A 13,757-nucleotide genomic window follows, 5' to 3' on the forward strand; every position below is an offset into this window, starting at 1 on the left:
GGAATGTGCCAGGAGAAAGCCCCTCAAGTTTGTCTCACTACTTCTTGTTCGTGTTTTTAATTTATTTTTTTATTTTTTATTACAGCAAGTTTGATTACATTGTTTGGCTTGTTGTAGGTGTGGAAGATGTGGTTCTTTTACACATATACAGATGTCTGTTCTTCCTGGGATCCTTTTCCCATGTACGTTATGACAGGATGTTGAGTAGTCTTCTCTTGGTATTCCGTAGGTCTTTGGTGATTATATATGTCCCCTGTGTTTGTATATGTCTGTTAACCCCGATATCGTAATGAGACCAATCCTCACAACTTTCCATTGGTGAACCATAAGTTTTTTAATGAATCTGTGATTGCCCTTCTCCGTGGAAATATCTGCCCTGGTATCCATTTTTAGGTAACACCTATAAGTGATATGACACGATATGTGTCTTTCACTTTCTGACTTACTACAAGTCACGTGATTACCTCCAGACTCATCTATGGTGCTGCAAATGGGATTGTGTGCTTTTTTTCCTTGACTTCTATTCTGCCTTAGGGAGGTCCATTTTCAACAATGTGATTCCCTGAGGGTTGTGGATTAGCTGACCTGGGCAGCCTTACCCTGCCGGCCGGCCCTCCCCAGTTGTGCCTGGTTGAGGTCAATATAAACAGTGCTCCAGGGAGCAATAGCCCCTGAAGCTGTGCCTGACTCCAGATTCTCTGCCCCATCAGCAGTCTCGGGGCTGTGCTGGTGGGAGGGAGTGAGGGGCCATGGCTTTGTGGGTGGCCCGGTGTGAGTGGGGCTCTGCTGGCCTTTCTGCAGGAGTTGCCACGCTGCCACCTATAAAGAAGAGGTTGTGTCACCCATACCTTCCGCTGGAATTTCTCTCCGGACAGAGGTGAGGAAGGAAAAAACCAGTGGGGGCCGGGACAGGAGGGGTATCTCAGGCAGGGCAATGGAAAACTTCTGGAAGAGCGCCCGGGGCCAGGACCATCCTGGCTGGCCTGCAGGCACCAAGTTGGCCTGTGGGCTGTCGCTTGTGTGGTTCCGTGGCCCTTCCTCTAGGCTTTCAAGCCCTTGTACATATTCAGGTGTTTTACCTGGGAAGGGTGGGAACAGTTCAGCAGCAGCTGGCCTGGGGCTCAGCTCACGTTTACTCACAGATGCCTCGGCACGATCCCCCAGCTTTGCAATGAGGACGCTCCTTGTGTGGGGGGTGGGTTGCTGGCTGTATGGGAGATGATTCCCCACCTCTGACCAATTTCAGAATTGTTTTCCGCTGGAGCAAGAGCCCTGATTGGGTTTTCCTCTGTATAACTGGTGGGTTCAGGTTTTTTTTGTCTTTTATGGTTCAAGTTAGATTTTATTCCTCTTTTATGTATTTATAGATATAAGCATGGAAATAATTCATTCATATAAATGCATCTGTGTGAAGGGAAGAACTTTTTTCTGTTTTATTTTTAAATTTCATTTTTTTAAATTTTGAACTTTAATTTTATTTATTTTCTATACAGCAGGTTATTATTGGTTATGTATTTTATGCATATACATGTATACAGTTCAATCCCAATCTCCAAATCATCCCACCACCACCACCCCACGGCTTCCCACACTTGGTGTCCATACGTTTGTTCTCTACCTCTGTGTCTCTATTTCTTCCCAGCAAACCAGTTCATCTGTACCGTTTTTTAGGTTCCACATATATGCATTAATATACAATATTTGTTTTCCTCTTTCTGACTTACTTCATTCTGTATGACAGTCTCTAGATCCATCGATGTCTCTACAAATGACCCAGTTCTTTCCTTTTTATGGCTGAGTAATATTCCATTTTATATATGTACCACATCTTTATCCATTCGTCTGTCTGTGGGCATTTCGGTTGCTTCCAAAACCTGGCTAATATAAATAGTGCTGCAATGAACATTGTGGTGAATGTGCCTTTTTGATTTATGGTTTTCTCTGGGTATATGCCCAGAAGTGGGATTGCTGGATCAGAGGGTAATTCTATTTCTAGCCTTTTTAAGGAAACTCCTTACTGTTCCCCATAGTGACTGTATCAATTTACATTCCCACCAATATTGGAAGAGGGCTCCTTTTGTCCACACCCTCCCCAGAATTTGTTGTTTGTAGATTTTCTGATGATGCCGATTCTAACAGGTGTGAGGTGATACCTCATTGTACTTTTGATTTCCATTCCTCTAATAAGTAGTGCCCTTGAGCAGCTTTTCATGTGCGTCTTGGCCATCTTTGTGTCTTCTTTGAAGAAACGTCTCTTTAGATCTTCTGCCCATTTTTGTATTGGGTTGTTTGTTTTTCTAATATTAAGCTGCATGAGCTGTTTATATATATTGGAGATTAAACCTTTGTCCATTGATTCGTTTGCAACGATTTTCTCCCATTCTGAGGGATGCCTTTTTCCATTCCCGTTTTTTTAACCAGAAAAGAAAGAAAGAAATAGAAGCAGAACACTAATGTGCGTAAAATATGCTTTTTGAAACGGTCGTTTTGAAATATGGACGTCCTTTGAATTTTTTGGTCGATATGTGACCCCAGGATGTTTTTTCAGGGCAGGTGTCATTTACAGGCCGGCAATGATTTTGAATATCAACTGACCATTAGCGCTGGGATTAAAGCTGCTGTTGTGTGAAACGGCCACAAGGTGGCAGCAGTTCTCCCTAACCGAATCTGGTTACTAGGGCAACAGAGCCTCAATGGAAGTCGTGTTCTAGATTGGAATTTAGAATGGAATGTGCCAGGAGAAAGCCCCTCAAGTTTGTCTCACTACTTCTTGTTCGTGTTTTTAATTTATTTTTTTTATTTTTTATTACAGCAAGTTTGATTACAATGTTTGGCTTGTTGTAGGTGTGGAAGATGTGGTTCTTTTACACATATACAGATGTCTGTTCTTCCTGGGATCCTTTTCCCATGTACGTTATGACAGAATGTTGAGTAGTCTTCTCTTGGTATTCCGTAGGTCTTTGGTGATTATATATGTCACCTGTGTTTGTATATGTCTGTTAACCCCGATATCGTAATGAAACCAATCCTCACAACTTTCCATTGGTGAACCATAAGTTTTTTAATGAATCTGTGATTGCCCTTCTCCGTGGAAATATCTGCCCTGGTATCCATTTTTAGGTAACACCTATAAGTGATATGACACGATATGTGTCTTTCACTTTCTGACTTACTACAAGTCACGTGATTACCTCCAGACTCATCTACGGGGCTGCACATGGCATTGTGTCCTTTTTTTCCTTGACTTCTATTCTGCCTTAGTGAGGTCCATTTTCAACAATGTGATTCCCTGAGGGTTGTGGATTAGCTGACCTGGGCAGCCTTACCCTGCCGGCCGGCCCTCCCCAGGTGTGCCTGGTTGAGGTCAATATAAAGAGTGCTCCAGGCAGCAATAGCCCCTGAAGCTGTGCCTGACTCCAGATTCTCTGCACCGTCAGCAGTCTCGGGGCTGTGCTGGTGGGAGGGAGTGAGGGGCCATGGCTTTGTGGGTGGCCCGGTGTGAGTGGGGCTCTGCTGGCCTTTCTGCAGGAGTTGCCAGGCTGCCACCTATAAAGAAGAGGATGTGTCACCCATACCTTCGGCTGGAATTTCTCTCCGGACAGAGGTGAGGAAGGAAAAAACCAGTGGGGGCCCGGACAGGAGGGGTATCTCAGGCAGGGCAATGGAAAACTTCTGGACGAGCGCCAGGGGCCAGGGCCTTCCTGGCTGGCCTGCAGGCACCAAGTTGGCCTGTCGGCTGTCGCTTGTGTGGTTCCGTGGCCCTTCCTCTAGGCTTTCAAGCCCTTGTACATATTCAGGTGTTTTACCTGGGAAGGGTGGGAACAGTTCAGCAGCAGCTGGCCTGGGGCTCAGCTCACGTTTACTCACAGATGCCTCGGCACGGTCCCCCAGCTTTGCAATGAGGACGCTCCTTGTGTGGGGGGTGGGTTGCTGGCTGTATGGGAGATGATTCCCCACCTCTGACCAATTTCAGAATTGTTTTCCGCTGGAGCAAGTGCCCTGATTGGGTTTTCCTCTGTATAACTGGTGGGTTCAGGTTTTTTTTTTCTTTTATGGTTCAAGTTAGATTTTATTCCTCTTTTATGTATTTATAGATATAAGCATGGAAATAATTCATTCATATAAATGCATCTGTGTGAAGGGAAGAACTTTTTTCTGTTTTATTTTTAAATTTTATTTTTTAAAATTTTGAACTTTAATTTTATTGATTTTTTATACAGCAGTTTATTATTGGTTATGTATTTTATGCATATCCATGTATACAGTTCAATCCCAATCTCCAAACCATCCCACCACCACCACCCCATGTCTTCCCACACTTGGTGTCCATACGTTTGTTCTCTACCTCTGTGTCTCTATTTCTTCCCTGCAAACCAGTTCATCTGTACCATTTTTAGGTTCCACATATATGCATTAATATACAATATTTGTTTTCCTCTTTCTGACTTACTTCATTCTGTATGACAGTCTCTAGATCCATCGATGTCTCTACAAATGACCCAGTTTCATTCCTTTTTATGGCTGAGTAATATTCCATTTTATATATGTACCACATCTTTATCCATTCGTCTGTCTGTGGGCATTTCGGTTGCTTCCATTACCTGGCTAATGTAAATAGTGCTGCAATGAACATTGTGGTGAATGTGCCTTTTTGATTTATGGTTTTCTCTGGGTATATGCCCAGAAGTGGGATTGCTGGATCAGAGGGTAATTCTATTTCTAGCCTTTTTAAGGAAACTCCTTACTGTTCCCCATAGTGACTGTATCAATTTACATTCCCACCAATATTGGAAGAGGGCTCCTTTTGTCCACACCCTCCCCAGAATTTGTTGTTTGTAGATTTTCTGATGATGCCGATTCTAACAGGTGTGAGGTGATACCTCCTTGTACTTTTGATTTGCATTTCTCTAATAATTAGTGCTCTTGAGCAGCTTTTCATGTGCGTCTTGGCCATCTCGGTGTCTTCTTTGAAGAAACGTCTCTTTAGATCTTTTGCCCATTTTTGTATTGGGTTGTTTGTTTTTCTAATATTAAGCTGCATGAGCTGTTTATATATATTGGAGATTAAACCTTTGTCCATTGATTCGTTTGCAACGATTTTCTCCCATTCTGAGGGATGCCTTTTTCCATTCCCATTTTTTTTAACCAAAAAAGAAAGAAAGAAATAGAAGCAGAACACTAATGTGCGTAAAATATGCCTTTTGAAACGGTCGTTTTGAAATATGGACGTCCTTTGAATTTTTTGGTCGATATGTGACCCCAGGATGTTTTTTCAGGGCAGGTGTCATTTACAGGCCGGCAATGATTTTGAATATCAACTGACCATTAGCGCTGGGATTAAAGCTGCTGTTGTGTGAAACGGCCACAAGGTGGCAGCAGTTCTCCCTTACCGAATCTGGTTACTAGGACAACAGAGCCTCAATGGAAGTCGTGTTCTAGATTGGAATTTAGAATGGAATGTGCCAGGAGAAAGCCCCTCAAGTTTGTCTCACTACTTCTTGTTCGTGTTTTTAATTTATTTTTTTATTTTCTATTACAGCAAGTTTGATTACAATGTTTGGCTTGTTGTAGGTGTGGAAGATGTGGTTCTTTTACACATATACAGATGTCTGTTCTTCCTGGGATCCTTTTCCCATGTACGTTATGACAGAATGTTGAGTAGTCTTCTCTTGGTATTCCGTAGGTCTTTGGTGATTATATATGTCACCTGTGTTTGTATATGTGTGTTAACCCCGATATCATAATGAAACCAATCCTCACACCTTTCCATTGGTGAACCATAAGTTTTTTAATGAATCTGTGATTGCCCTTCTCCGTGGAAATATCTGCCCTGGTATCCATTTTTAGGTAACACCTATAAGTGATATGACACGATATGTGTCTTTCACTTTCTGACTTACTACAAGTCACGTGATTACCTCCAGACTCATCTACGGGGCTGCACATGGCATTGTGTCCTTTTTTTCCTTGACTTCTATTCTGCCTTAGCGAGGTCCATTTTCAACAATGTGATTCCCTGAGGGTTGTGGATTAGCTGACCTGGGCAGCCTTACCCTGCCGGCCGGCCCTCCCCAGGTGTGCCTGGTTGAGGTCAATATAAAGAGTGCTCCAGGCAGCAATAGCCCCTGAAGCTGTGCCTGACTCCAGATTCTCTGCACCGTCAGCAGTCTCGGGACTGTGCTGGTGGGAGGGAGTGAGGGGCCATGGCTTTGTGGGTGGCCCGGTGTGAGTGGGGCTCTGCTGGCCTTTCTGCAGGAGTTGCCAGGCTGCCACCTATAAAGAAGAGGATGTGTCACCCATACCTTCGGCTGGAATTTCTCTCCGGACAGAGGTGAGGAAGGAAAAAACCACTGGGGGCCGGGACAGGAGGGGTATCTCAGGCAGGGCAATGGAAAACTTCTGGAAGAGCGCCCGGGGCCAGGACCATCCTGGCTGGCCTGCAGGCACCAAGTTGGCCTGTGGGCTGTCGCTTGTGTGGTTCCGTGGCCCTTCCTCTAGGCTTTCAAGCCCTTGTACATATTCAGGAGTTTTACCTGGGAAGGGTGGGAACAGTTCAGCAGCAGCTGGCCTGGGGCTCAGCTCACGTTTACTCACAGATGCCTCGGCACGGTCCCCCAGCTTTGCAATGAGGACGCGCCTTGTGTGGGGGGTGGGTTGCTGGCTGTATGGGAGATGATTCCCCACCTCTGACCAATTTCAGAATTGTTTTCCGCTGGAGCAAGTGCCCTGATTGGGTTTTCCTCTGTATAACTGGTGGGTTCAGGTTTTTTTTTTTCTTTTATGGTTCAAGTTAGATTTTATTCCTCTTTTATGTATTTATAGATATAAACATGGAAATAATTCATTCATATAAATGCTTCTGTGTGAAGGGAAGAACTTTTTTCTGTTTTATTTTTAAATTTTATTTTTTAAAATTTTGAACTTTAATTTTATTTATTTTTTATACAGCAGGTTATTATTGGTTATGTATTTTATGCATATACATGTATACAGTTCAATCCCAATCTCCAAATCATCCCACCACCACCACCCCACGGCTTCCCACACTTGGTGTCCATACGTTTGTTCTCTACCTCTGTGTCTCTATTTCTTCCCAGCAAACCAGTTCATCTGTACCGTTTTTTAGGTTCCACATATATGCATTAATATACAATATTTGTTTTCCTCTTTCTGACTTACTTCATTCTGTATGACAGTCTCTAGATCCATCGATGTCTCTACAAATGACCCAGTTCTTTCCTTTTTATGGCTGAGTAATATTCCATTTTATATATGTACCACATCTTTATCCATTCGTCTGTCTGTGGGCATTTCGGTTGCTTCCATTACCTGGCTAATATAAATAGTGCTGCAATGAACATTGTGGTGAATGTGCCTTTTTGATTTATGGTTTTCTCTGGGTATATGCCCAGAAGTGGGATTGCTGGATCAGAGGGTAATTCTATTTCTAGCCTTTTTAAGGAAACTCCTTACTGTTCCCCATAGTGACTGTATCAATTTACATTCCCACCAATATTGGAAGAGGGCTCCTTTTGTCCACACCCTCCCCAGAATTTGTTGTTTGTAGATTTTCTGATGATGCCGATTCTAACAGGTGTGAGGTGATACCTCATTGTACTTTTGATTTCCATTCCTCTAATAAGTAGTGCCCTTGAGCAGCTTTTCATGTGCGTCTTGGCCATCTCTGTGTCTTCTTTGAAGAAACGTCTCTTTAGATCTTCTGCCCATTTTTGTATTGGGTTGTTTGTTTTTCTAATATTAAGCTGCATGAGCTGTTTATATATATTGGAGATTAAACCTTTGTCCATTGATTCGTTTGCAACGATTTTCTCCCATTCTGAGGGATGCCTTTTTCCATTCCCGTTTTTTTAACCAGAAAAGAAAGAAAGAAATAGAAGCAGAACACTAATGTGCGTAAAATATGCTTTTTGAAACGGTCGTTTTGAAATATGGACATCCTTTGAATTTTTTGGTCGATATGTGACCCCGGATTTGTTTTCAGTGCAGGTGTCATTTACAAGCCGGCTATGATTTTGAATATCAACTGACCATTAGCGCTGGGATTAAATCTGCTGTTGTGTGAAACGGCCACAAGGTGGCAGCAGTTCTCCCTTACCAAATCTGGTTACGAGGGCAACAGAGCCTCAATGGAAGTCGTGTTCTAGATTGGAATTTAGAATGGAATGTGCCAGGAGAAAGCCCCTCAAGTTTGTCTCACTACTTCTTGTTCGTGTTTTTAATTTATTTTTTTATTTTTTATTACAGCAAGTTTGATTACATTGTTTGGCTTGTTGTAGGTGTGGAAGATGTGGTTCTTTTACACATATACAGATGTCTGTTCTTCCTGGGATCCTTTTCCCATGTACGTTATGACAGGATGTTGAGTAGTCTTCTCTTGGTATTCCGTAGGTCTTTGGTGATTATATATGTCCCCTGTGTTTGTATATGTCTGTTAACCCCGATATCGTAATGAGACCAATCCTCACACCTTTCCATTGGTGAACCATAAGTTTTTTAATGAATCTGTGATTGCCCTTCTCCGTGGAAATATCTGCCCTGGTATCCATTTTTAGGTAACACCTATAAGTGATATGACACGATATGTGTCTTTCACTTTCTGACTTACTACAAGTCACGTGATTACCTCCAGACTCATCTATGGTGCTGCAAATGGGATTGTGTGCTTTTTTTCCTTGACTTCTATTCTGCCTTAGGGAGGTCCATTTTCAACAATGTGATTCCCTGAGGGTTGTGGATTAGCTGACCTGGGCAGCCTTACCCTGCCGGCCGGCCCTCCCCAGTTGTGCCTGGTTGAGGTCAATATAAACAGTGCTCCAGGGAGCAATAGCCCCTGAAGCTGTGCCTGACTCCAGATTCTCTGCCCCATCAGCAGTCTCGGGGCTGTGCTGGTGGGAGGGAGTGAGGGGCCATGGCTTTGTGGGTGGCCCGGTGTGAGTGGGGCTCTGCTGGCCTTTCTGCAGGAGTTGCCACGCTGCCACCTATAAAGAAGAGGTTGTGTCACCCATACCTTCCGCTGGAATTTCTCTCCGGACAGAGGTGAGGAAGGAAAAAACCAGTGGGGGCCGGGACAGGAGGGGTATCTCAGGCAGGGCAATGGAAAACTTCTGGAAGAGGGCCCGGGGCCAGGACCATCCTGGCTGGCCTGCAGGCACCAAGTTGGCCTGTGGGCTGTCGCTTGTGTGGTTCCGTGGCCCTTCCTCTAGGCTTTCAAGCCCTTGTACATATTCAGGTGTTTTACCTGGGAAGGGTGGGAACAGTTCAGCAGCAGCTGGCCTGGGGCTCAGCTCACGTTTACTCACAGATGCCTCGGCACGATCCCCCAGCTTTGCAATGAGGACGCTCCTTGTGTGGGGGGTGGGTTGCTGGCTGTATGGGAGATGATTCCCCACCTCTGACCAATTTCAGAATTGTTTTCCGCTGGAGCAAGAGCCCTGATTGGGTTTTCCTCTGTATAACTGGTGGGTTCAGGTTTTTTTTGTCTTTTATGGTTCAAGTTAGATTTTATTCCTCTTTTATGTATTTATAGATATAAGCATGGAAATAATTCATTCATATAAATGCATCTGTGTGAAGGGAAGAACTTTTTTCTGTTTTATTTTTAAATTTCATTTTTTTAAATTTTGAACTTTAATTTTATTTATTTTCTATACAGCAGGTTATTATTGGTTATGTATTTTATGCATATACATGTATACAGTTCAATCCCAATCTCCAAATCATCCCACCACCACCACCCCACGGCTTCCCACACTTGGTGTCCATACGTTTGTTCTCTACCTCTGTGTCTCTATTTCTTCCCAGCAAACCAGTTCATCTGTACCGTTTTTTAGGTTCCACATATATGCATTAATATACAATATTTGTTTTCCTCTTTCTGACTTACTTCATTCTGTATGACAGTCTCTAGATCCATCGATGTCTCTACAAATGACCCAGTTCTTTCCTTTTTATGGCTGAGTAATATTCCATTTTATATATGTACCACATCTTTATCCATTCGTCTGTCTGTGGGCATTTCGGTTGCTTCCATTACCTGGCTAATATAAATAGTGCTGCAATGAACATTGTGGTGAATGTGCCTTTTTGATTTATGGTTTTCTCTGGGTATATGCCCAGAAGTGGGATTGCTGGATCAGAGGGTAATTCTATTTCTAGCCTTTTTAAGGAAACTCCTTACTGTTCCCCATAGTGACTGTATCAATTTACATTCCCACCAATATTGGAAGAGGGCTCCTTTTGTCCACACCCTCCCCAGAATTTGTTGTTTGTAGATTTTCTGATGATGCCGATTCTAACAGGTGTGAGGTGATACCTCATTGTACTTTTGATTTCCATTCCTCTAATAAGTAGTGCCCTTGAGCAGCTTTTCATGTGCGTCTTGGCCATCTCTGTGTCTTCTTTGAAGAAACGTCTCTTTAGATCTTCTGCCCATTTTTGTATTGGGTTGTTTGTTTTTCTAATATTAAGCTGCATGAGCTGTTTATATATATTGGAGATTAAACCTTTGTCCATTGATTCGTTTGCAACGATTTTCTCCCATTCTGAGGGATGCCTTTTTCCATTCCCGTTTTTTTAACCAGAAAAGAAAGAAAGAAATAGAAGCAGAACACTAATGTGCGTAAAATATGCTTTTTGAAACGGTCGTTTTGAAATATGGACATCCTTTGAATTTTTTGGTCGATATGTGACCCCGGATTTGTTTTCAGTGCAGGTGTCATTTACAAGCCGGCTATGATTTTGAATATCAACTGACCATTAGCGCTGGGATTAAATCTGCTGTTGTGTGAAACGGCCACAAGGTGGCAGCAGTTCTCCCTTACCAAATCTGGTTACGAGGGCAACAGAGCCTCAATGGAAGTCGTGTTCTAGATTGGAATTTAGAATGGAATGTGCCAGGAGAAAGCCCCTCAAGTTTGTCTCACTACTTCTTGTTCGTGTTTTTAATTTATTTTTTTATTTTTTATTACAGCAAGTTTGATTACATTGTTTGGCTTGTTGTAGGTGTGGAAGATGTGGTTCTTTTACACATATACAGATGTCTGTTCTTCCTGGGATCCTTTTCCCATGTACGTTATGACAGGATGTTGAGTAGTCTTCTCTTGGTATTCCGTAGGTCTTTGGTGATTATATATGTCCCCTGTGTTTGTATATGTCTGTTAACCCCGATATCGTAATGAGACCAATCCTCACAACTTTCCATTGGTGAACCATAAGTTTTTTAATGAATCTGTGATTGCCCTTCTCCGTGGAAATATCTGCCCTGGTATCCATTTTTAGGTAACACCTATAAGTGATATGACACGATATGTGTCTTTCACTTTCTGACTTACTACAAGTCACGTGATTACCTCCAGACTCATCTATGGTGCTGCAAATGGGATTGTGTGCTTTTTTTCCTTGACTTCTATTCTGCCTTAGGGAGGTCCATTTTCAACAATGTGATTCCCTGAGGGTTGTGGATTAGCTGACCTGGGCAGCCTTACCCTGCCGGCCGGCCCTCCCCAGTTGTGCCTGGTTGAGGTCAATATAAACAGTGCTCCAGGGAGCAATAGCCCCTGAAGCTGTGCCTGACTCCAGATTCTCTGCCCCATCAGCAGTCTCGGGGCTGTGCTGGTGGGAGGGAGTGAGGGGCCATGGCTTTGTGGGTGGCCCGGTGTGAGTGGGGCTCTGCTGGCCTTTCTGCAGGAGTTGCCACGCTGCCACCTATAAAGAAGAGGTTGTGTCACCCATACCTTCCGCTGGAATTTCTCTCCGGACAGAGGTGAGGAAGGAAAAAACCAGTGGGGGCCGGGACAGGAGGGGTATCTCAGGCAGGGCAATGGAAAACTTCTGGAAGAGCGCCCGGGGCCAGGACCATCCTGGCTGGCCTGCAGGCACCAAGTTGGCCTGTGGGCTGTCGCTTGTGTGGTTCCGTGGCCCTTCCTCTAGGCTTTCAAGCCCTTGTACATATTCAGGTGTTTTACCTGGGAAGGGTGGGAACAGTTCAGCAGCAGCTGGCCTGGGGCTCAGCTCACGTTTACTCACAGATGCCTCGGCACGATCCCCCAGCTTTGCAATGAGGACGCTCCTTGTGTGGGGGGTGGGTTGCTGGCTGTATGGGAGATGATTCCCCACCTCTGACCAATTTCAGAATTGTTTTCCGCTGGAGCAAGAGCCCTGATTGGGTTTTCCTCTGTATAACTGGTGGGTTCAGGTTTTTTTTGTCTTTTATGGTTCAAGTTAGATTTTATTCCTCTTTTATGTATTTATAGATATAAGCATGGAAATAATTCATTCATATAAATGCATCTGTGTGAAGGGAAGAACTTTTTTCTGTTTTATTTTTAAATTTCATTTTTTTAAATTTTGAACTTTAATTTTATTTATTTTCTATACAGCAGGTTATTATTGGTTATGTATTTTATGCATATACATGTATACAGTTCAATCCCAATCTCCAAATCATCCCACCACCACCACCCCACGGCTTCCCACACTTGGTGTCCATACGTTTGTTCTCTACCTCTGTGTCTCTATTTCTTCCCAGCAAACCAGTTCATCTGTACCGTTTTTTAGGTTCCACATATATGCATTAATATACAATATTTGTTTTCCTCTTTCTGACTTACTTCATTCTGTATGACAGTCTCTAGATCCATCGATGTCTCTACAAATGACCCAGTTCTTTCCTTTTTATGGCTGAGTAATATTCCATTTTATATATGTACCACATCTTTATCCATTCGTCTGTCTGTGGGCATTTCGGTTGCTTCCAAAACCTGGCTAATATAAATAGTGCTGCAATGAACATTGTGGTGAATGTGCCTTTTTGATTTATGGTTTTCTCTGGGTATATGCCCAGAAGTGGGATTGCTGGATCAGAGGGTAATTCTATTTCTAGCCTTTTTAAGGAAACTCCTTACTGTTCCCCATAGTGACTGTATCAATTTACATTCCCACCAATATTGGAAGAGGGCTCCTTTTGTCCACACCCTCCCCAGAATTTGTTGTTTGTAGATTTTCTGATGATGCCGATTCTAACAGGTGTGAGGTGATACCTCATTGTACTTTTGATTTCCATTCCTCTAATAAGTAGTGCCCTTGAGCAGCTTTTCATGTGCGTCTTGGCCATCTTTGTGTCTTCTTTGAAGAAACGTCTCTTTAGATCTTCTGCCCATTTTTGTATTGGGTTGTTTGTTTTTCTAATATTAAGCTGCATGAGCTGTTTATATATATTGGAGATTAAACCTTTGTCCATTGATTCGTTTGCAACGATTTTCTCCCATTCTGAGGGATGCCTTTTTCCATTCCCGTTTTTTTAACCAGAAAAGAAAGAAAGAAATAGAAGCAGAACACTAATGTGCGTAAAATATGCCTTTTGAAACAGTCGTTTTGAAATATGGACGTCCTTTGAATTTTTTGGTCGATATGTGACCCCAGGATGTTTTTTCAGGGCAGGTGTCATTTACAGGCCGGCAATGATTTTGAATATCAACTGACCATTAGCGCTGGGATTAAAGCTGCTGTTGTGTGAAACGGCCACAAGGTGGCAGCAGTTCTCCCTTACCGAATCTGGTTACTAGGGCAACAGAGCCTCAATGGAAGTCGTGTTCTAGATTGGAATTTAGAATGGAATGTGCCAGGAGAAAGCCCCTCAAGTTTGTCTCACTACTTCTTGTTCGTGTTTTTAATTTATTTTTTTTATTTTTTATTACAGCAAGTTTGATTACAATGTTTGGCTTGTTGTAGGTGTGGAA

The sequence above is a fragment of the Mesoplodon bidens genome, assembly GCF_964165515.1.
Source record: "Mesoplodon bidens genome assembly, contig: HAP1_SCAFFOLD_239, whole genome shotgun sequence".
Classification (NCBI taxonomy): Eukaryota; Metazoa; Chordata; class Mammalia; order Artiodactyla; family Ziphiidae; genus Mesoplodon; species Mesoplodon bidens.